Genomic DNA, 22344 nt, shown 5'->3' on the forward strand with positions numbered 1-22344 from the left:
TGTTGAATATAGGTTTTTATAGTAAGATCTGATGATTTTTTGAATTTCCTCTGAATCTGTTGTTATGTCTCCCTTTTCATTTCTGATTTTGTTAATTTGGACGCACTCTCTGTGTCCTCTCGTTAGTCTGGCTAAGGGTTTATCTATCCTGTTGATTTTCTCAAAGAACCAACTTTTGGTCTTGTTGATTCTTTCTATGGTCCTTTTTGTTTCTACTTGGTTGATTTCAGCTCTGAGTTTGATTATTTCCTGCCTTCTACTCCTCCTGGGTGTATTTGCTTCTTTTTGTTCTAGAGCTTTTAGGTGTGCTGTCAAGCTGCTGACATATGCTCTTTCCTGTTTCTTTCTGCAGGCACTCAGCGCTATGAGTTTTCTTCTTAGCACAGCTTTCATTGTGTCCCATAAGTTTGGGTATGTTGTACCTTTATTTTCATTAAATTCTAAAAAGTTTTTAATTTCTTTCTTTATTTCTTCCTTGACCAGGTTATCATTGAGTAGAGCATTGTTCAATTTCCAAGTATATGTGGGCATTCTTCCTTGATTGTTATTGAAGACCAGTTTTAGGCCGTGGTGGTCCGATAGCACGCATGGGATTATTTCTATCTTTCTGTACCTGTTGAGGCCCGTTTTTTGACCAATTATATGGTCAATTTTGGAGAAAGTACCATGAGGAGCTGAGAAGAAGGTATATCCTTTTGCTTTAGGATAGAATGTTCTATAAATATCCGTTAAGTCCATTTGGCTCATGACTTCTCTTAGTCTGTCTACGTCTCTGTTTAATTTCTGTTTCCATGATCTGTCCATTGATGAGAGTGGGGTGTTGAAATCTCCCACTATTATTGTGTGAGGTGCAATGTGTGTTTTGAGCTTTAGTAAGGTTTCTTTTACATATGTAGGTGCCCTTGTATTTGGGGCATAGATATTTAGGATTGAGAGTTCATCTTGATGGATTTTTCCTTTGATGAATATGAAGTGTCCTTCCTTATCTTTTTTGATGACTTTTAGTTGAAAATTGATTTTATTTGATATTAGAATGGCTACTCCAGCTTGCTTCTTCTGACCATTTGCTTGGAAAATTGTTTTCCAGCCTTTCACTCTGAGGTAATATCTGTCTTTGTCTCTGAGGTGTGTTTCCTGTAGGCAGCAGAATGCAGGGTCCTCGTTGCGTATCCAGTTTGTTAATCTATGTCTTTTTATTGGGGAGTTGAGGCCATTGATGTTGAGAGATATTAAGGAATAGTGATTATTGCTTCCCGTTATATTCATATTTGGATGTGAGGTTATGTTTGTGTGCTTTCATTCTCTTTGTTTTGTTGCCAAGACGATTAGTTTCTTGCTTCTTCTAGGGTATAGCTTGCCTCCTTATGTTGGGCTTTACCATTTATTATCCTTTGTAGTGCTGGATTTGTAGAAAGATATTGTGTAAATTTGGTTTTGTCATGGAATATCTTGGTTTCTCCATCAATGTTAATTGAGAGTTTTGCAGGATACAGTAACCTGGGCTGGCATTTGTGTTCTCTTAGGGTCTGTATGACATCAGTCCAGGATCTTCTGGCCTTCATAGTTTCTGGCGAGAAGTCTGGTGTGATCCTGATAGGTCTGCCTTTATATGTTACTTGACCTTTTTCCCTTACTGCTTTTAATATTCTTTCTTTATTTTGTGCGTTTGGTGTTTTGACTATTATGTGACGGGAGGTGTTTCTTTTCTGGTCCAATCTATTTGGAGTTCTGTAGGCTTCTTGTATGCCTATGGGTATCTCTTTTTTTAGGTTAGGGAAGTTTTCTTCTATGATTTTGTTGAAGATATTTACTGGTCCTTTGAGCTGGGAGTCTTCACTCTCTTCTATACCTATTATCCTTAGGTTTGATCTTCTCATTGAGTCCTGGATTTCCTGTATGTTTTGGACCAGTACCTTTTTCTGCTTTACATTATCTTTGACAGTTGAGTCAATGATTTCTATGGAATCTTCTGCTCCTGAGATTCTCTCTTCCATCTCTTGTATTCTGTTGGTGAAGCTTGTATCTACAGCTCCTTGTCTCTTCTTTTGGTTTTCTATATCCAGGGTTGTTTCCATGTGTTCTTTCTTGATTGCTTCTATTTCCATTTTTAATTCCTTCAACTGTTTGATGGTGTTTTCCTGGAATTCTTTCAGGCATTTTTGCGATTCCTCTCTGTAGGCTTCTACTTGTTCTCTAAGGGAGTTCTTCACGTCTTTCTTGAAGTCCTCCAGCATCATGATCAAATATGATTTTGTAACTAGATATTGCTTTTCTGGTGTGTTTGGATATTCCATGTTTGTTTTGGTGGGAGAATTGGGCTCCGATGATGTTATGTAGTCTTGGTTTCTGTTGCTTGGGTTCCTGCGTTTGCCTCTCGCCATCAGCTTATCTCTAGTGTTACTTTGTTCTGCTATTTCTGACAGTGGCTAGACTGTCCTATAAGCCTGTGTGTCAGGAGTGCTGTAGACCTGTTTTCCTCTCTTTCAGTCAGTTATGGGGACAGAGTGTTCTGCTTTCGGGCGTGTAGTTTTTCCTCTCTACAGGTCTTCAGCTGTTCCTGTGGGCCTGTGTCTTGAGTTCACCAGGCAGCTTTCTTGCAGCAGAAAAGTTGGTCTTACCTGTGGTCCCGAGGCTCAAGTTCGCTCGTGGGGTGCTGCCCACGGGCTCTCTGCGGTGGCAGCAACCAGGAAGACCTGTGCCGCCTCTTCCGGGAGCTTCAGTGCACCAGGGTTCCAGATGGCCTTTGGTGTTTTCCTCTGGCGTCTGAGATGTGTGTGCAGAGAGCAGTCTCTTCTGGTTTCCCAGGCTTGTCTACCTCTCTGAAGGTTTAGCTCCTCCTCCCACGGGATTTGGGTGCAGAGAACTGTTTATCCGGTCTGTTTCCTTCAGGTTCTGGCAGTGTCTCAGGCAGGGGTCCTGCCGCTCCTGGGCCCTCCCCCACGGGAGCCCAGAGGCCTTATACAGTTTCCTCTTGGGCCAGGGATGTGGGCAGGGGTGGGCAGTGTTGGTGGTCTCTTCCGCTCTGCAGCCTCAGGAGTGCCCACCTGACCAGGCGGTGAGGCCTCTTTCCCAAGGGGTCTGGGAGCAGAGAGCTGCTGCGGGCCGGGATCCGCGGGCGTGGGACCTCCGGCAAACACAGGACGTGCCCGGTCCTAGATGAACTCTGCCTCTGTGTGTCTGTATCTCACCAGGCAGCTCTCTTGCAGCAGACAAGTTGGTCTTACCTGGGGTCCCGAGGCTCAAGTTTGCTCTCGGGGTGCTGCCCACGGGCTCTCTGCGGCGGCAGCAACCAGGAAGCCCTTAGTGTGACTCTTAACCAAACAAGTGAAAGGTCTGTATGACAAGAACTTCAAGTCTCTCAAGAAAGAAATTGAAGAAGATCTCAGAAGATGGAAAGATCTCCCATGCTCATGGATTGGCAGGATTGATATAATAAAAATGGCCAATTTGGCAAAAAGCAATCTACAGATTCAATGCAATCCTTATCAAATTTCCAACTCGATTCTTCATAGAGTTAGAAAGAGCAATTTAAAAATTCATTTGGAATAACAAAAACACAGGATAGTGAAAAATATCTTCAACAATAAAAGATCTTCTGGGGGAATTACCATCCCTGACATCAAGGAGTATTATAGAGCAATAGTGATAAAAGCTGTATGGTATTGGCACAGAGACAGGCAAACTGATCAGTGGATAGAATTGAAGACCCAGAAATGAACCCACACATCTATGATATTTGGTCTTTGACAAAGGAGCTAAAGCCATCCATCCAGTGGATAAAAGACAGTATTTTCAACAAGTGGTGTTGGTTGAACTGGAGGTCAGCATGTAGAAGAATGCAAATAGATCTATTCTTATCACCTTGTACACAGCTTAAGTCCAAGTGGATCAAGAACCTCTACATAAAACCAGATACACTCAAACTAATAGTAGAAGAAAAAGTAGGGAAGAGCCTTGAACACATGGGCACTGGGGGAAATTTCCTGAACAAAACACCAATGGCTTATGCTCTAAGATCAAGAATCAACAAATGGGACTTCATAAAATGGCAAAGCTTCTGTAAGGCAAAGGACACTTTCATTAGGACAAAATGGCAAGCAACACATTGGGAAAAGATCTTTACCAATTCTGCATCCAATAGAGGGCTAATATCCAATACATATAATGAACTCAAGGAAGTAGACTCTAGAGAACCAAATAACCCTATTAAAAATGGCGTACAGAGCTAAACAGAATTCTCAATTGAGTAATACCAAATGGCTTAGAAGTACCTAAAGAAATATTCAACGTGCTTAATCATCAGGGAAATGCAATTCAAAACAGCCTTGAGATTCCACTTCACACCAGTCAGAATAGCTAAGATAAAAACTTTAGGTGACAACAGATGCTGGTGAAGATGTGGAGAAAGAGGAACACTCTTACATTGTTGGTGGGATTGCAAGCTGTTACAACCACCCTGGAAATCAGTCTGGAAGTTCCTCAGAAAATTGGACAAAGTACTAACTGAGGACTCAGCTATATGAGTCCTGGGAATATACCCAAAAGATGCTCTAACATATAAGAAGGATACATGCTCCACCATATTCATAGCACCCTTTTTTATAATAGCCAGAAGCTGGAAAGAACCCAGATCCCCTTCAACAGAGGAATGGATACAGAAAATGTGGTACATTTTCCCAATGGAGTACTACTCAGCTATTAAAAACTATGACTTCATGAAATTTATAAGCAAATGGATGGAACTAGAAAATATTCTGAGTAAGGTAACTCAAATACACACAGAAAAAACCATACCCAAACCCCCCCATACACACACACACACACACACACACACACACACACACACACACACAGTATGCACTCACTGATAAATGGATATTAACCCAAAAGCTCAGATTATCCAAGATACAATCCATAGACCACATGAAGCTCAAGAAGGATGATCAAAATGCAGATGCTTCAGTACTTCTCAGAAGTCAGAACATGAGACACCGCCCGGACATGAAGGGACCCGATCAACAGTTCTTTGCACCCAAATCCCGTGGAAGGGAGAGCTAAACCTTCAGAGGGGCAGACAAGCCAGGGAAGCCAGAAGAGCTACACTCTGCCCACATTTCTGACTCCAGAGGAAAACACCTAGGGCCATCTGGGACCCTGGTGCACAGGGCCCCCTGAAAAGGTGGCGCAGGCCCTCCTGGTTGCTGCCCTCACAGAGAGCTCAACAGCAGCCGCCCATGAGCAACTTAAGCCTCGGGACCACAGGTAAGACCAACTTTTCTGCTCCAAGTGACCTGCCTGCTGGACTCAGGACACACAGAGGCAAAATTCCTCTGGGACCGGACACTTCAGGTTTCTAGCTGGAGCCCCAACCTTGCTGATCCCGGCCCACAGCTCACTGCCCCCAAACCCCTTGGGAGAGAGAGCTCTACTCAATGATAACCTTGTCAAGGAAGAAATAAAGAAAGAAATTAAAGACTTCTTAGAATTCAATGAAAATGAAGTTACAACATACCCAAACTTATGGGACACAATGAAAGCTGTGGTAAGAGGAAAACTCATAGCTCTCAGTGCCTGCAGACAGAAACAAGAGAGAGCATATGTCAGCAGCTTGACAGCACACCTAAAAGCTCTAGAACAAAAAGAAGCAAATACACCCAGGAGGAGTAGAAGACAGGAAATAATCAAACTCAGAGCTGAAATCAGCCAAGTAGAAACAAAAAGGACCATAGAAAGAATCAACAAGACCAAAAGTTGGTTCTTTGAGAAAATCAACAAGATAGATAAACCCTTTGTCAGACTAAAGAGAGGACACAGAGAGTGTGTGCAAATTAACAAAATCAGAAATGAAAAGGGAGACCTAACTACAGAATCAGAGGAAATTCAAAAAATCATCGGATCCTACTACAAAAGCCTATATTCAACAAAACTTGAAAATCTGCAGGAAATGGACAATTTCCTAGACAGATACCAGGTACCGAAGTTAAATCAGGAACAGATAAACCATTTAAATAACCCCCTAACTCCTAAGGAAACAGAAGCAGTCATTAAAGGTCTCCCAACCAAAAAGAGCCCAGGTCCAGATGGGTTCAGTGCAGAATTCTATCAGAACTTCATAGAAGACCTCATACCAATACTATCCAAACTATTCCACAAAATTGAAACAGAGTGCTACTGAATTCCTTCTATGAAGCCACAATTACTCTTATACCTACACCACACAAAGACCCAACAAAGAAAGAGAACTTCAGACCAATTTCCCTTATCAATATTGATGCAAAAATACTCAATAAAATTCTGGCAAACTGAATCCAAGAGCACATCAAAACAATCATCCACCATGATCAAGTAGGCTTCATCCCAGGCATGCAAGGATGGTTTAATGTATGGAAAACCATCAACGTAATCCATTATACAAACAAACTGAAAGAACAAAACCACATGATCATTTCATTAGATGTTGAGAAAGCATTTGACAAAATTCAACAGCCCTTCATGATAAAAGTCCTGGAAAGAATAGGAATTCAAGGCCCATACCTAAACATAGTAAAAGCCATATACAGCAAACCAGTTGCTAACATTAAACTAAATGGAGAGAAACTTGAAGCAATCCCATTAAAATCAGGGACTAGACAAGGCTGCCCACTCTCTCCCTACTTATTCAATATAGTTCTTGAAGTTCTAGCCAGAGCAATCAGACAACAAAAGGAGGTCAAGGGGATACAGATCGGAAAAGAAGAAGTCAAAATATCACGATTTGCAGGTGATATGATAGTATATTTAAGTGATCCCAAAAGTTCCACCAGAGAACTACTAAAGCTGATAAACAACTTCAGCAAAGTGGCTGGGTATAAAGTTAACTCAAATAAATCAGCAGCCTTCCTCTATACAAAAGAGAAACAAGCCGAGAAAGAAATTAGGGAAATGACACCCTTCATAATAGACCCAAATAATATAAAGTACCTCGGTGTGACTTTAACCAAGCAAGTAAAATATCTGTACAATAAGAACTTCAAGACTCTGAAGAAAGAAATTGAAGACCTCAGAAGATGGAAAGATCTCCCATGCTCATGGATTGGCAGGATTAATATAGTAAAAATGGCCATTTTACCAAAAGCGATCTACAGATTCAATGTAATCCCCATCAAAATACCAATCCAATTCTTCAAAGAGTTAGACAGAACAATTTGCAAATTCATCTGGAATAACAAAAAACCCAGGATAGCTAAAACTATCCTCAACAATAAAAGGACTTCAGGGGGAATCACTATCCCTGAACTCAAGCAGTATTACAGAGCAATAGTGATAAAAACTGCATGGTATTGGTACAGAGACAGACAGATAGACCAATGGAACAGAATTGAAGACCCAGAAATGAACCCACACACCTATGGGCACTTGATTTTTGACAAAGGAGCCAAAACCATCCAATGGCAAAAAGATAGCATTTTCAGCAAATGGTGCTGATTCAATTGGACGACAACATGTAGAAGAATGCAGATCGATCCATGCTTATCACCCTGTACAAAGCTTAAGTCCAAGTGGATCAAGGACCTCCACATCAAACCAGATACACTCAAACTAATAGAAGAAATACTAGGGCAGCATCTCAAACACATGGGCACTGGAAAAAATTTCCTGAACAAAACACCAATGGCTTATGCCCTAAGATCAAGAATCGACAAATGGGATCTCATAAAACTGCAAAGCTTCTGTAAGGCAAAGGACACTGTGGTTAGGACAAAACGGCAACCAACAGATTGGGAAAAGATCTTTACCAATCCTACAACAGATAGAGGCCTTATATCCAAAATATACAAAGAACTCAAGAAGTTAGACCGCAGGGAGACAAATAACCCTATTAAAAAATGGGTTTCAGAACTAAACAAAGAATTCACATCTGAGGAATGCCGAATGGCTGAGAAACACATAAAGAAATGTTCAACATCTTTAGTCATAAGGGAAATCCAAATCAAAACAGATTTCACCTCACACCAGTGAGAATGGCTAAGATCAAAGACTCAGGTGACAACAAATGCTGGCGAGGATGTGGAGAAAGAGGAACACTCCTCCATTGTTGGTGGGATTGCAGACTGGTACAACCATTCTGGAAATCAGTCCAGAGGTTCCTCAGAAAATTGGACGTTGAACTACCGGTTATTGAGGACCCAGCTGTATCTCTCTTGGGCATATACCTAAAAGATGCCCCAACATACAAGAAAGACACATGCTCCACTATGTTCATAGCAGCCTTATTTATAATAGCCAGAAGCTGGAAAGAACCCAGATGCCCTTCAACAGAGGAATGGATACAGAAAATGTGGTATATCTACACAATGGAATATTACTCAGCTATCAAAAACAATGACTTTATGAAATTCATAGGGAAATGGTTGGAACTGGAAAATATCATCCTGAGTGAGGTAACCCAGTCACAGAAAAACACACATGGTATGCACTCATTGATAAGTGGCTATTAGCCCAAATGCTTGAATTACCCTAGATGCACAGAACAGATGAAACTCAAGGATGACCAAAATGCGAAAGGTTCATTCCTTCTTTAAAAGAGGAACAAAAATACCTTTGGGAGCGAATAGGGAGGCAAAGTTTAAAACAGAGGCAGAAGGAACACCCATTCAGAGCCTGCCCCACATGTGGCCCATACATATACAGCCACCCAATTAGGTCAGATGGATGAAGCAAAGAAGTGCAAGCTGACAGGAACCGGATGTAGATCTCTTCTGAGAGACACAGCCAGAATACAGCAAATACATAGGCGAATGCCAGCAGGAAACCACTGAACTGAGAACCGGACCCCCGTTGAAGGAATCTTAGAAAGGACTGAAAGAGCTTAAAGGGGCTCAAGACCCCAATATGTACAACAATGCCAACCAACCAGAGCTTCCAGGAGTAAGCCACTACCTAAAGACTATACATGGACTGACCCTGAGCTCCAACCTCATAGGTAGCAATGAGTAGCCCAGTAAGAGCACCAGTGGAAGGGGAAGCCCTTGGTCCTGCCAAGACTGAACCCCCAGTGAACGTGATTGTTTGGGGGAGGGCGGCAATGGGGGGAGGATGGGGAGCGGAATCCCATATAGAAGGGGAGAGCGAGGGGTTACGGGGATGTTGGCCTGCAAACCGGGAAGGGGAATAATAATTGAAATGTAAATAAGAAATACTCAAGTTAATAATGATAAAAAAATGGAAAGAAATACTCAAGTTAATAAAGAGGGGAAAAAAGAAGTCGGAACACAAATATTCATAAGAGGAGATATGAAGACAAAGTTTGGCACAGAGTCTGAGGGAATGGCCATCCAAAGACTGCCTCACCTGGAGATCCAGCCTATATACATACAGCCACCAAACCTAGACAATATTCCTGATGCCAAGAAGTGCATTTCGACCACAACCTGATACAGCTGTCTTCTGAGAGGCTTTGCCAGAGCCAGACAAATACAGAGGTGAATGCTCGCAGCCAATCATTGAACTGAGAACAGGGTCACCATTGGAGGAGTTAGAGAAAAAGATCGAAGGAGCTGAAGGGGTTTGCAACCTCATGAGAACAACAATACCAACAACCAGAGCTCCCAGGGACTAAACCACCGTCCAAGGAGTACCCATGACTCCAGCTGCATATGGAGCAGAGGTTTGCCTTGTTGGGCACCAGAGGGAGGAGAAGCCCTCCCTGTAGGGGATATCAGGGCAGAGAGTGGGGAAGGGTTGGGTGGATGGGTGGGGGAGGCTTCTATAAGCCTCCCTTATAGAAGATCAGGGAGGGGTGATGGGATAGGTGTTTTTGGGTGGGAACCTGGGAAAGGAGATAAAATTTGAAGTGTAAATAAAAAATATCCAATAAAAAATAAGTCAGTCATATCTAGCTTAAGTCCTCAGAATGCACATCTACGCATTGGAAGTTCTTAATAAACCCTATCGGGAGGCTGAGGGCAAAAATGGTTATAAGAAATCAATCATCGCCAATCCAGCCTCAGTGAGAGTGATGTCAGCCAGTGCTGCCGCTGTTTTTGTTTCATGAGTATGAGAGGTCTGTAGCTTAACCAATAAGAGTGTGCCCTGCTGAATGAGCTTCAGATTCTTCCCTAAGATTTTCTACATCAGACCCAGTAGTAAAAACATCTCAACCTGGCTTCACTAAACAACTTTACTTTTTCAAATGTTTTCTAAGGGCAGTAGCCATTGCTGACAATCTTCGTCTCTACGTTGTTCTTTGGGATGGTAATTGAATCATTAATCTGTTCCAGCAGCAATTCCTGAAAGAGATCAATCATTATTATAGTGAGTGCCAGATGTATTGCTGGGATATATAAGCTGTATATAAGTCCCCAGTGAGGGTCTGGAAGAACCCTTAGATTTTTCATGTGATTCTTAGCTTAAGAGAAATGTGAGGGCAGCAAGCAGAGAAGTCTACAACAGGGTAAAGTCCTCAGGACACATAGTTCTCTGGCTGTGTCACAGTGAGGCTCACCCATGTAGCTGTGGTCATCCGTGGGTCACATCCCACGAGTTCTAAAGCCATTTCCAAATGTCATTCCTCCTGTATGGCCCACAGCAAATAAGTCTAGCAAGTCCTCTCCTGTAGACAAATAGGAACAGACGCTGCTGATCTGGACAGCCATCTTGCCCCAGTGTCAGGGCCTTGTTCATACTTAGGGATACTTTGTGGACACTGCAACAATTGTTCCCCAAGTGTGCTATCACTCGGACACTGAGACACAGGGAACACAGGGTTCACATGAGTCTCACACAGGCGACGGGTGACGGAAGTGAAGCCCAAGCGATCTGTCTGCAGCCACATATCCAGTGTCTCCACCCTGGAGGCCATCTCAGCTGTCCGTAGATCAGAGAGGAGCTGATGCTAATCTTGGTCATCAGCTGCTTAAGGGGACATCTTGCCTAGGAATCAAAAACAAATGGACAGTTAGGTCTGACTCTTGTCACCTGTCTCTGGAGGATTTCTGAGTAATTCTAGGTCTGTTAGCCCGCATACTAGACAGGAAATCATGTGTTTCTGGTGTGACACAGTCACTACTCCTGGAAGGTGAAGGGTTTTGTTTAGCCCCCCTTACTTCAGTAGTTCCTGCATGGAACACAGGACTCTCTCTGCTCAGAGAGTCACTGGTTTCAAACAACTTTAGCATTTGTCTCTCATCTCATTGTGCTCTTTAGAGAAATCCTTGCAGGGATTGCCTCAGACCCCGAGTATCAGTAACAATGGTCTCATATGCTGAAAACTAGCATCCCGAATCCCTATCCAAGATCTGACAAACACCTGCCCTCCTAACCTGAGTTCTAGCCAGTTCTTGCACTCCATTTTTTTTGCCAGTCAGATCTGCTTCTGAAAGAATCCACTGGGAATGTTGAAGAGATGGCTCCGTGGTTATGAGCACTGGATGCTCTTGTAGAGGGGCCAAGTTCAATTCCAAGCACATCCATGGCAGCTCATAACCACCCCAAACTCCAGTTTCAGGTGATCCAATGCCCCCTTTAGCTTGTGTGAAAGCCGGGCATGTTTGTGGCGCACACATACACACGCAGCCAAAATAACCATATACATAAAATATTAAAACAAAGCAACATGTGGATCAGGAAATATAACTGTATGACTCTCAGCTCTGGAGAAAAGGGCTCAAGGAAAAGAATTATCATTCTGTTTCAAGCCTGTTTGCCTGTCCTTCATACACTCTATTCTTCTGAGGCTCATCCTTTGACCTTATATGGTCCTGTGCCTCATGCCACTCACCATGGAGCCCCTGGGGACGTTGGTCCATGTTATGATGGTCTAGCCTGGGTAGTGAACTGAATACCAGGTTTTTTCATTTTCTCACATGAGATTTCTGAACACACATCAGGCCCTGAGGTCAGGCTGTGGATGTCCCTAAGGGAAGCTCAGTGTGCTGTCTTCTTACATCTGACTGGAGGACATCTTTAGGCTGCAATGCCTTGGAGGTCGCTGACCCAGGCTCAGCAGTAGATGGCAGTGTAGCTGGAGGGACACAGCTCCATGGAGCAAGGCAGGCAGTGGGTCAGTGAGGACCAGGAGAGACCTGGCCTGTGACTCTAGGTCCTAGGTCTGTACCATCAAGCTCTGCAGCCCAGCTCCCATGTGACAAAGACTGCTTCTCCCACACAGCACAGGACACCACCATGTCTGAGCACTCAGCTCCTCCTGCATCTGCCTGAGTCACCTTCTTCCTGGTTCTCCAAGGACACAGATTGGGGACAGAGGTTACAGAGACCAACACTGGCTGAAAGAGGCCTTTGCAAAGATTAAGGGTCCCACAGGGAGCCAACTTATCTTTGTTGTCTGCACAGTACTGCTACCCAAGATCACCATCAGAAGTGACAATTCTAACCCAATAGAGGGTGAAGATGGTAAACTTAAAGCTTGAACCTGAGACTCACAATACAACTTACCTGTGGAGGATACAATGTCATGGCCTCTCAGAAGGTGCCAGGCTGAATTTCTCAAAGGACAGTGGGATTCTCACATATTTATGTCCCCAACTGACACAGGACCCTAGGACTGTGAAACCTGGAACTCAGTGACTATCATCTATGGTGACCCAGGCAACCTGAACATTACCTATGAGTAATTTCTGTCACATCCTTTCTACAACTATATAAATATAGAGGGATAGAGTCAGGACACAAGGTCACTTGTTAGCTCATAGTAGATCCTACATGGACATCTAGGTTTGCCAGGGCATCGTGGCCTAGCCCAAGTACATGCAGTCAGGTCCAGCATTGAGCTAGTATAGGCTGGAGGGACTTCTGCCTAGGGAGGCTTATGGTGATGGGGACACAGGGGACATGTTGTACTCAGGATCAGTGAATACATGAATGTCTAATGGGGCTGTTCTCTCTGTGTGTGTTGGTTATGGATCAGGGCTTGTGCATACTCTTGTACTAACCTGCGCCCCATCTCTGGCTTTTCCGCATCAGACATCAGATTGTTGCTGGGGTCTGGATCTGCTTAACTGAGGTTATAGCACAGATACTATGGCCTTCTATAGACCAGCGTTTCCCCTTCCTTCTGTTGATGTCGCAGGTGGCTTTATTCTGTTTGCTCCAGTGGCTCAGATGTCCTGCTGATGCCCTCCTCAGATACTCATTTCCATCCAGGGTCAAACCTCAGCCTCTCCAGTCAGGCAGCCTCTCACCCTCTTGCACATCTCTCCTGGATTATCAATGGGAAGCCCCAGTCCTGCTCCCAAGGGCTCTTTATTCCCAGCGTCACTACTGCTCATGGATCCTATATTTCCCTTTTCCAGAACTTGACCATTGGCCTCGATGGAAACACAGTGAAAAAAAAACTTACAGTTAAATGCATTATTCAAATGTGAGCATTGAGCTTTGGGAGGAAGCCTTGGCTTTATGGATAGACACAGACACTAATTTCCAGGCTGAGTCCTCGGGCACAAACAGTTCCCAGTCTCATGAGATCCAGCTCTGTCTCTTCTACTTCTTCTTGCCTCTCTGGTTTCTCCTGGGTGATCCTGGATAGGTCTTTGGGGTGGAGGAGAGAGAGAGAGAGGGAGAGAGAGAGAGAGAGAGAGAGAGAGAGAGAGAGAGAGAGAGAGACTTTCATCTCTCAGGTGGGAGGCACTTCCTAGGGGGAGGGGTGTACCTAAGGTCATGTGGATTTTCATTTCTGTCACCCACTCATGCCTTTTTGTCCCCTCCATTTACCTCTATGACCTCCATGACCCAGAAGGAACACTCAGAACTTGGAGTCATGGTCATGTTTTTTACCCCAATGCTCCCATCTCAGGTCTCATCTCAGCTGGTGATTGACTTCTGTTCTGAATCCAGTGGAGTCAGAAGAGGTAGGGGATGAAGGCGACTGGGAGGCCTGTCCCAAGTCAGGCTGGAAGGGATGTGTTGATGATGGTGTTTCACTAACTCTTCTTCTTTTTTTTTTTTTAATTTTTTTTTTATTAACTTGAGTATTTTTTTTTTTTTTGTGGGTGCATGCTTTTAGGTTCTTTTTTTATTTTTTTTTATTTTATTTTATTTTTTTTTATTAACTTGAGTATTTCTTATATACATTTCAAGTGTTATTCCCTTTCCCGGTTTCCGGGCAAAATCCCCCTCCCCCCTCCCCTTCCTTATGGGTGTTCCCCTCCCAACCCTCCCCCCATTGCCGCCCTCCCCCCATAGTCTAGTTCACTGGGGGTTCAGTCTTAGCAGGACCCAGGGCTTCCCCTTCCACTGGTGCTCTTACTAGGATATTCATTGCTACCTATGGGGTCAGAGTCCAGGGTCAGTCCATATATAGTCTTTAGGTAGTGGCTTAGTCCCTGGAAGCTCTGGTTGCTTGACATTGTTGTACTTTTGGGGTCTCGAGCCCCTTCAAGCTCTTCCAGTTCTTTCTCTGATTCCTTCAACGGGGGACCTATTCTCAGTTCAGTGGTTTGCTGCTGGCATTCGCCTCTGTATTTGCTGTATTCTGGCTGTGTCTCTCAGGAGCGATCTACATCCGGCTACTGTCGGTCTGCACTTCTTGCTTCATCCATCTTGTCCAATTGGGTGGCTGTATATGTATGGGCCACCTGTGGGGCAGGCTCTGAATGGGTGTTCCTTCAGTCTCTGTTTTAATCTTTGCCTCTCCCTTCCCAGCCAAGGGTATTCTTTTTCCTCATTTAAAGAAGGAGTGAAGCATTCACATTTTGATCATCCGTCTTGAGTTTCGTTTGTTCTAGGGATCTAGGGTAATTCAAGCATTTGGGCTAATAGCCACTTATCAATGAGTGCATACCATGTATGTCTTTCTGTGATTGGGTTAGCTCACTCAGGATGATATTTTCCAGTTCCAACCATTTGCCTACGAATTTCATAGACTCGTTGTTTTTGATAGCTGAGTAATATTCCATTGTGTAGATGTACCACATTTTCTGTATCCATTCCTCTGTTGAAGGGCATCTCGGTTCTTTCCATTTTCTGGCTATTATAAATAAGGCTGCGATGAACATAGTGGAGCACGTGTCTCTTTTATATGTTGAGGCATCTTTTGGGTATATGCCCAAGAGAGGTATAGCTGGATCCTCAGGTAGTTCAATGTCCAATTTTCTGAGGAACCTCCAGACTGATTGCCAGAATGGTTTTACCAGTCTGCAATCCCACCAACAATGGAGGAGTGTTCCTCTTTCTCCACATCCTCGCCAGCATCTGCTGTCACCTGAGTTTTTGATCTTAGCCATTCTCACTGGTGTGAGGTGAAATCTCAGGGTTGTTTTGATTTGCATTTCCCTTATGACTAAAGATGTTGAACATTTCTTTAGGTGTTTCTCAGCCATTCGGCATTCCTCAGCTGTGAATTCTTTGTTTAGCTCTGAACCCCATTTTTTAATAGGGTTATTTGTTTCCCTGCGGTCTAACTTCTTGAGTTCTTTGTATATTTTGGATATAAGGCCTCTATCTGTTGTAGGATTGGTAAAGATCTTTTCCCAATCTGTTGGTTGCCGTTTTGTCCTAACCACCGTGTCCTTTGCCTTACAGAAGCTTTGCAGTTTTATGAGATCCCATTTGTCGATTCTTGATCTTAGAGCATAAGCCATTGGTGTTTTGTTCAGGAAATTTTTTCCAGTGCCCATGTGTTCCAGATGCTTCCCTAGTTTTTCTTCTATTAGTTTGAGTGTGTCTGGTTTGATGTGGAGGTCCTTGATCCACTTGGACTTAAGCTTTGTACAGGGTGATAAGCATGGATTGATCTGCATTCTTCTACATGTTGCCCTCCAGTTGAACCAGCACCATTTGCTGAAAATGCTATCTTTTTTCCATTGGATGGTTTTGGCTCCTTTGTCAAAAATCAAGTGACCATAGGTGTGTGGGTTCATTTCTGGGTCTTCAATTCTATTCCATTGGTCTATCTGTCTGTCTCTGTACCAATACCATGCTGTTTTTATCACTATTGCTCTGTAATACTGCTTGAGTTCAGGGATAGTGATTCCCCCTGAAGTCCTTTTATTGTTGAGGATAGCTTTAGCTATCCTGGGTTTTTTGTTATTCCAGATGAATTTGCAAATTGTTCTGTCTAACTCTTTGAAGAATTGGATTGGTATTTTGATGGGGATTGCATTGAATCTGTAGATTGCTTTTGGTCAAATGGCCATTTTTACTATATTAATCCTGCCAATCCATGAGCATGGGAGATCTTTCCATCTTCTGAGGTCTTCTTCAATTTCTTTCCTCAGTGTCTTGAAGTTCTTATTGTACAGATCTTTTACTTGCTTGGTTAAAGTCACACCGAGGTACTTTATATTATTTGGGTCTATTATGAAGGGTGTCGTTTCCCTAATTTCTTTCTCGGCTTGTTTCTCTTTTGTATAGAGGAAGGGAACTGATTTATTTGAGTTAATTTTATACCCAGCCACTTTGCTGAAGTTGTTTATCAGCTTTAGTAGTTCTCTGGTGGAACTTTTGGGATCACTTAAATATACTATCATGTCATCTGCAAATAGTGATATTTTGACTTCTTCTTTTCCGATCTGTATCCCCTTGATCTCCTTTGGTTGTCTGATTGCTTTGGCTAGAACTTCAAGAACTATATTGAATAAGTAGGGAGAGAGTGGGCAGCCTTGTCTAGTCCCTGATTTTAGTGGGATTGCTTCAAGTTTCTCTCCATTTAGTTTAATGTTAGCAACTGGTTTGCTGTATATGGCTTTTACTATGTTTAGGTATGGGCCTTGAATTCCTATTCTTTCGAGGACTTTTATCATGAAGGGGTGTTGAATTTTGTCACATGCTTTCTCAGCATCTAATGAAATGATCATGTGGTTTTGTTCTTTCAGTTTGTTTATATGATGGATCACGTTGATGGTTTTCCGTATATTAAACCATCCCTGCATGCCTGGGATGAAGCCTACTTGATCATGGTGGATGATTGTTTTGATGTGCTCTTGAATTCGGTTTGCCAGAATTTTATTGAGTATTTTTGCGTCGATATTCATAAGGGAAATTGGTCTGAAGTTCTCTTTCTTTGTTGTGTCTTTGTGTGGTTTAGGTATAAGAGTAATTGTGGCTTCGTAGAAGGAATTCGGTAGTGCTCCATGTGTTTCAATTTTGTGGAATTGTTTGGATAATATTGGTATGAGGTCTTCTATGAAGGTTTGATAGAATTCTGCACTAAACCCGTCTGGACCTGGGCTCTTTTTGGTTGGAAGACCTTTAATGACTGCTTCTATTTCCTTAGGAGTTATGGGGTTGTTTAACTGGTTTATCTGTTCCTGATTTAACTTCGATACCTGGTATCTGTCTAGGAAATTGTCCATTTCCTGAAGATTTTCAAATTTTGTTGAATATAGGTTTTTATAGTAAGATCTGATGATTTTTTGAATTTCCTCTGAATCTGTAGTTATGTCTCCCTTTTCATTTCTGATTTTGTTAATTTGGACGCACTCTCTGTGTCCTCTTGTTAGTCTGGCTAAGGGTTTATCTATCTTGTTGATTTTCTCAAAGAACCAACTTTTGGTTCTGTTGATTCTTTCTATGGTCCTTTTTGTTTCTACTTGGTTGATTTCAGCTCTGAGTTTGATTATTTCCTGCCTTCTACTCCTCCTGGGTGTATTTGCTTCTTTTTGTTCTAGAGCTTTTAGGTGTGCTGTCAAGCTGCTGACATATGCTCTTTCCTGTTTCTTTCTGCAGGCACTCAGCGCTATGAGTTTTCCTCTTAGCACAGCTTTCATTGTGTCCCATAAGTTTGGGTATGTTGTATCTTCATTTTCATTAAATTCTAAAAAGTTTTTAATTTCTTTCTTTATTTCTTCCTTGACCAGGTTATCATTGAGTAGAGCATTGTTCAATTTCCACGTATATGTGGGCATTCTTCCCTTATTTTTATTGAAGACCAGTTTTAGGCCGTGGTGGTCCGATAGCATGCATGGGATTATCTCTATCTTTCTGTACCTGTTGAGGCCCGTTTTTTGACCAATTATATGGTCAATTTTGGAGAAAGTACCATGAGGAGCTGAGAAGAAGGTATATCCTTTTGCTTTAGGATAGAATGTTCTATAAATATCCGTTAAGTCCATTTGGCTCATGACTTCTCTTAGTCTGTCGACATCACTGTTTAATTTCTGTTTCCATGATCTGTCCATTGATGAGAGTGGGGTGTTGAAATCTCCCACTATTATTGTGTGAGGTGCAATGTGTGTTTTGAGCTTTAGTAAGGTTTCTTTTACATATGTAGGTGCCCTTGTATTTGGGGCATAGATATTTAGGATTGAGAGTTCATCTTGGTGGATTTTTCCTTTGATGAATATGAAGTGTCCTTCCTTATCTTTTTTGATGACTTTTAGTTGGAAATTGATTTTATTTGATATTAGAATGGCTACTCCAGCTTGCTTCTTCTGACCATTTGCTTGGAAAGTTGTTTTCCAGCCTTTCACTCTGAGGTAGTGTCTGTCTTTGTCTCTGAGGTGTGTTTCCTGTAGGCAGCAGAATGCAGGGTCCTCATTGCGTATCCAGTTTGTTAATCTATGTCTTTTTATTGGGGAGTTGAGGCCATTGATATTGAGAGATATTAAGGAATAGTGATTATTGCTTCCCTTTATATTCATATTTGGATGTGAGGTTATGTTTGTGTGCTTTCATTCTCTTTGTTTTGTTGCCAAGACGATTAGTTTCTTGCTTCTTCTAGGGTATAGCTTGCCTCCTTATGTTGGCCTTTACCATTTATTATCCTTTGTAGTGCTGGATTTGTAGAAAGATATTGTGTAAATTTGGTTTTGTCATGGAATATCTTGGTTTCTCCATCAATGTTAATTGAGAGTTTTGCTGGATACAGTAACCTGGGCTGGCATTTGTGTTCTCTTAGGGTCTGTATGACATCAGTCCAGGATCTTCTGGCCTTCATAGTTTCTGGCGAGAAGTCTGGTGTGATTCTGATAGGTCTCCCTTTATATGTTACTTGACCTTTTTCCCTTACTGCTTTTAATATTCTTTCTTTATTTTGTGCGTTTGGTGTTTTGACAATTATGTGACGGGAGGTGTTTCTTTTCTGGTCCAATCTATTTGGAGTTCTGTAGGCTTCTTGTATGTCTATGGGTATCTCTTTTTTTAGGTTAGGGAAGTTTTCTTCTATGATTTTGTTGAAGATATTTACTGGTCCTTTGAGCTGGGAGTCCTCACTCTCTTCTATACCTATTATCCTTAGGTTTGATCTTCTCATTGAGTCCTGGATTTCCTGTATGTTTTGGACCAGTAGCTTTTTCCGCTTTACATTATCTTTGACAGTTGAGTCAATGATTTCTATGGAATCTTCTGCTCCTGAGATTCTCTCTTCCATCTCTTGAATTCTGTTGGTGAGGCTTGTATCTACAGCTCCTTGTCTCTTCTTTTGGTTTTCTATATCCAGGGTTGTTTCCATGTGTTCTTTCTTGATTTCTTCTATTTCCATTTTTAATTCCTTCAACTGTTTGATTGTGTTTTCCTGGAGTTCTTTCAGGGATTTTTGCGATTCCTCTCTGTAGGCTTTTACTTGTTTATTAATGTTTTCCTGTGCTTCCCTAAGTGTGTTCATGTCTTTCTTGAAGTCCTCCAGCATCATGATCAAATATGATTTTGTAACTAGATCTTGCTTTTCTGGTGTGTTTGGATATTCCATGTTTGTTTTGGTGGGAGAATTGGGCTCCGATGATGGCATGTAGTCTTGGTTTCTGTTGCTTGGGTTCCTGCGCTTGCCTCTCGCTATCAGATTATCTCTAGTGTTACTTTGTTCTGCTATTTCTGACAGTGGCTAGACTGTCCTATAAGCCTGTGTGACAGGAGTGCTGTAGACCTGTTTTCCTCTCTTTCAGTCAGTTATGGGTACAGAGTGTTCTGCTTTCTGGCGTGTAGTTTTTCCTCTCTACAGGTCTTCAGCTGTTCCTGTGGTCCTGTGTCTTGAGTTCACCAGGCAGCTTTCTTGCAGCAGAAAATTTGGTCTTACCTGTGGCCCCGAGGCTCAGGTTCGCTCGTGGGGTGCTGCCCACGGGCTCTCTGCAGCGGCAGCAACCAGGAAGACCTGTGCCGCCCCTTCCGGGAACTTCAGTGCACCAGGGTTCCAGATGGTCTTTGGCTTTTTTCTGGCGTCCGAGATGTGTGTGCAGGGAGCAGTCACTTCTGGTTTCCCAGGCTTGTCTGCCTCTCTGAAGGTTTAGCTCTCCCTCCCACGGGATTTGGGTGCAGAGAACTGTTTATCCGGTCTGTTTCCTTCAGGTTCTGGCGGTGTCTCAGGCACAGGGGTCCTGCCGCTCCTGGGCCCTTCCCCACGGGATCCCAGAGGCCTTATACAGTTTCCTCTTGGGCCAGGGATGTGGGCAGGGGTGAGCAGAGTTGGTGGTCTCTTCCGCTCTGCAGCCTCAGGAGTGCCCACCTGACCAGGCGGTTGGGTCTCTCTCTCACCGGGTCTGGGAGCAGAGAGCTGCTGCGGGCCGGGATCCGCGGGTGTGGGACCTCAGGTAAACACAGAACGTGCCCGGTCCTAGAGAAATTCTGCTTTCCTGTGTCCCAAGCTCACCAGGCAGCTTTCTCGCAGCAGAAAATTTGGTCTTACCTGTGGTCCCGAGGCTCAGGTTCGCTCGTGGGGTGCTCCCCACGGGCTCTCTGCAGCGGCAGCAACCAGGAAGCTCACTAACTCTTCACATCAAACATCAGATTGTTGCTGGGGCCAGTATCTGCCAAGTGGGAAAAGTGAAACTCAAGGTAGATTCCCCTGAGCAGTGTCCTGGCTCTGAGGGTCCGGCTGTGAGAGGCTGTGGACGGCAGCACTTGTGATGTCTGCAGACTCACTTAGAGAATGGGGAACTTCCCGTGGAGTTTGGAGGAGGAGAACCTCACAGTTTGATACTGTGTTTTGGTTATTAACTGTCACCTTGACACAGCCCAGAGTTACCTGAGGGAAAATTCTTTTTTTTTTTTTTTTTTTTTTTTTTTTTATTAACTTGAGTATTTCTTATATACATTTCGAGTGTTATTCCCTTTCCCGGTTTCCGGGCAAACATCCCCCTCCCCCCTCCCCTTCCTTATGGGTGTTCCCCTCCCAACCCTCCCCCCATTGCCGCCCTCCCCCCATAGACTAGTTCACTGTGGGTTCAGTCTTAGCAGGACCCAGGGCTTCCTGAGGGAAAATTCTTAACTGAATAACTTCCTTATAGGTCTGGCCATGGACTTGTCTATAAGGGATTGTCTTAATTGATACAGGAGTCGCAGAGCACTGTGGGCAGCACCATCCCTAGGCAGATGGTCCATGGTTGTATAAGAGAGGTAGTCAAGCATGAGTCAGAGCATGAGACAGCAAACAAGACAGCAAGCAGCATATGTTCTGCTTTGACTTCCTTCAGTGCTACACTATGACCCAGACCTGGACAGGAAATGCATGCTCTGATCTCCTGAATGGTTTCTGTTCAGGGTGTTTTTTTTTTTTTTCACAGTAGGAGAAAGAGACCTAGAGCAGAGTGTAGGTAAGAGCAGTTGGTACATCCGTTTGAATCACTGTTCTGTTCCCTGTCCTCAGTAGCAGACCCCTCAGTACTCAGTGGTTCAAGAGAAGGAAGCAATGAGTTCCCCGACATGGGCCAGTGGGTGTACTGTCATTACTGTCATTTCCTTTAATGTACCAGGAATTTCCTTTGAAATTTTGTGAGCACAAGCTCCTCCTGAGGCTGCCCATCTTCTGGATGCACACTTCTTCCAACTTCAGTCAAGGACGTCCCAGATAGCATCTGGAACCCTGTCTAGACCCACCCTACACTAGAGGAAATTAGATCTGCAGAGCACAGTGGGCAGGACGACACCCTCTGTGGTGAAAGGATCAGAGAAGGTCACATTTGACCTGTCACCCATGCCTGTTGTAGTCCTAGACAGGAGTCCGCAGTTCTCCTGGTGATCTCCAGGGGGACATATCAGAACAAACAGTCAACACTCTGACAATTGTTTCCCTGAGCCATGGTCTTGCCTAGGAGATTGGTTTCCATCCCTGTACCTACTAACCTGGATCTCCCTAGACCCTGCTCTGTTTCTTGAGGATACCCCTTTGTCTGGTGAACCTGAAAGTCCCCTCCTCCCTGGCATCTCCCACAGGGGGAAGAGTGGATATCTGCAGGGGAATCACCCAGACAAAGGACATAGGTGACTCAAGAAGACCAGAGAGAACCTGGGCTCACCCAACAACAGCTCAGCCAACACATAATATTGGAAAGGTGCTTTGAACCCCTCCATAGGAAGAAGAACAGTCTCTTCCAAGACACACAGGTCACCTCTTCCCAACATCCAGCACATGAAATTTGTCACACAACTGCTCCAGGACCTCTCTCCTGGGTCAGAAACTTGACTGGTGACATTAGTGAT

This window comes from Rattus norvegicus, chromosome 1 (genome assembly GCF_021556685.1).
Source record: "Rattus norvegicus strain SHRSP/BbbUtx chromosome 1, alternate assembly SHRSP_T2T, whole genome shotgun sequence".
NCBI classification, from domain to species: domain Eukaryota; kingdom Metazoa; phylum Chordata; class Mammalia; order Rodentia; family Muridae; genus Rattus; species Rattus norvegicus.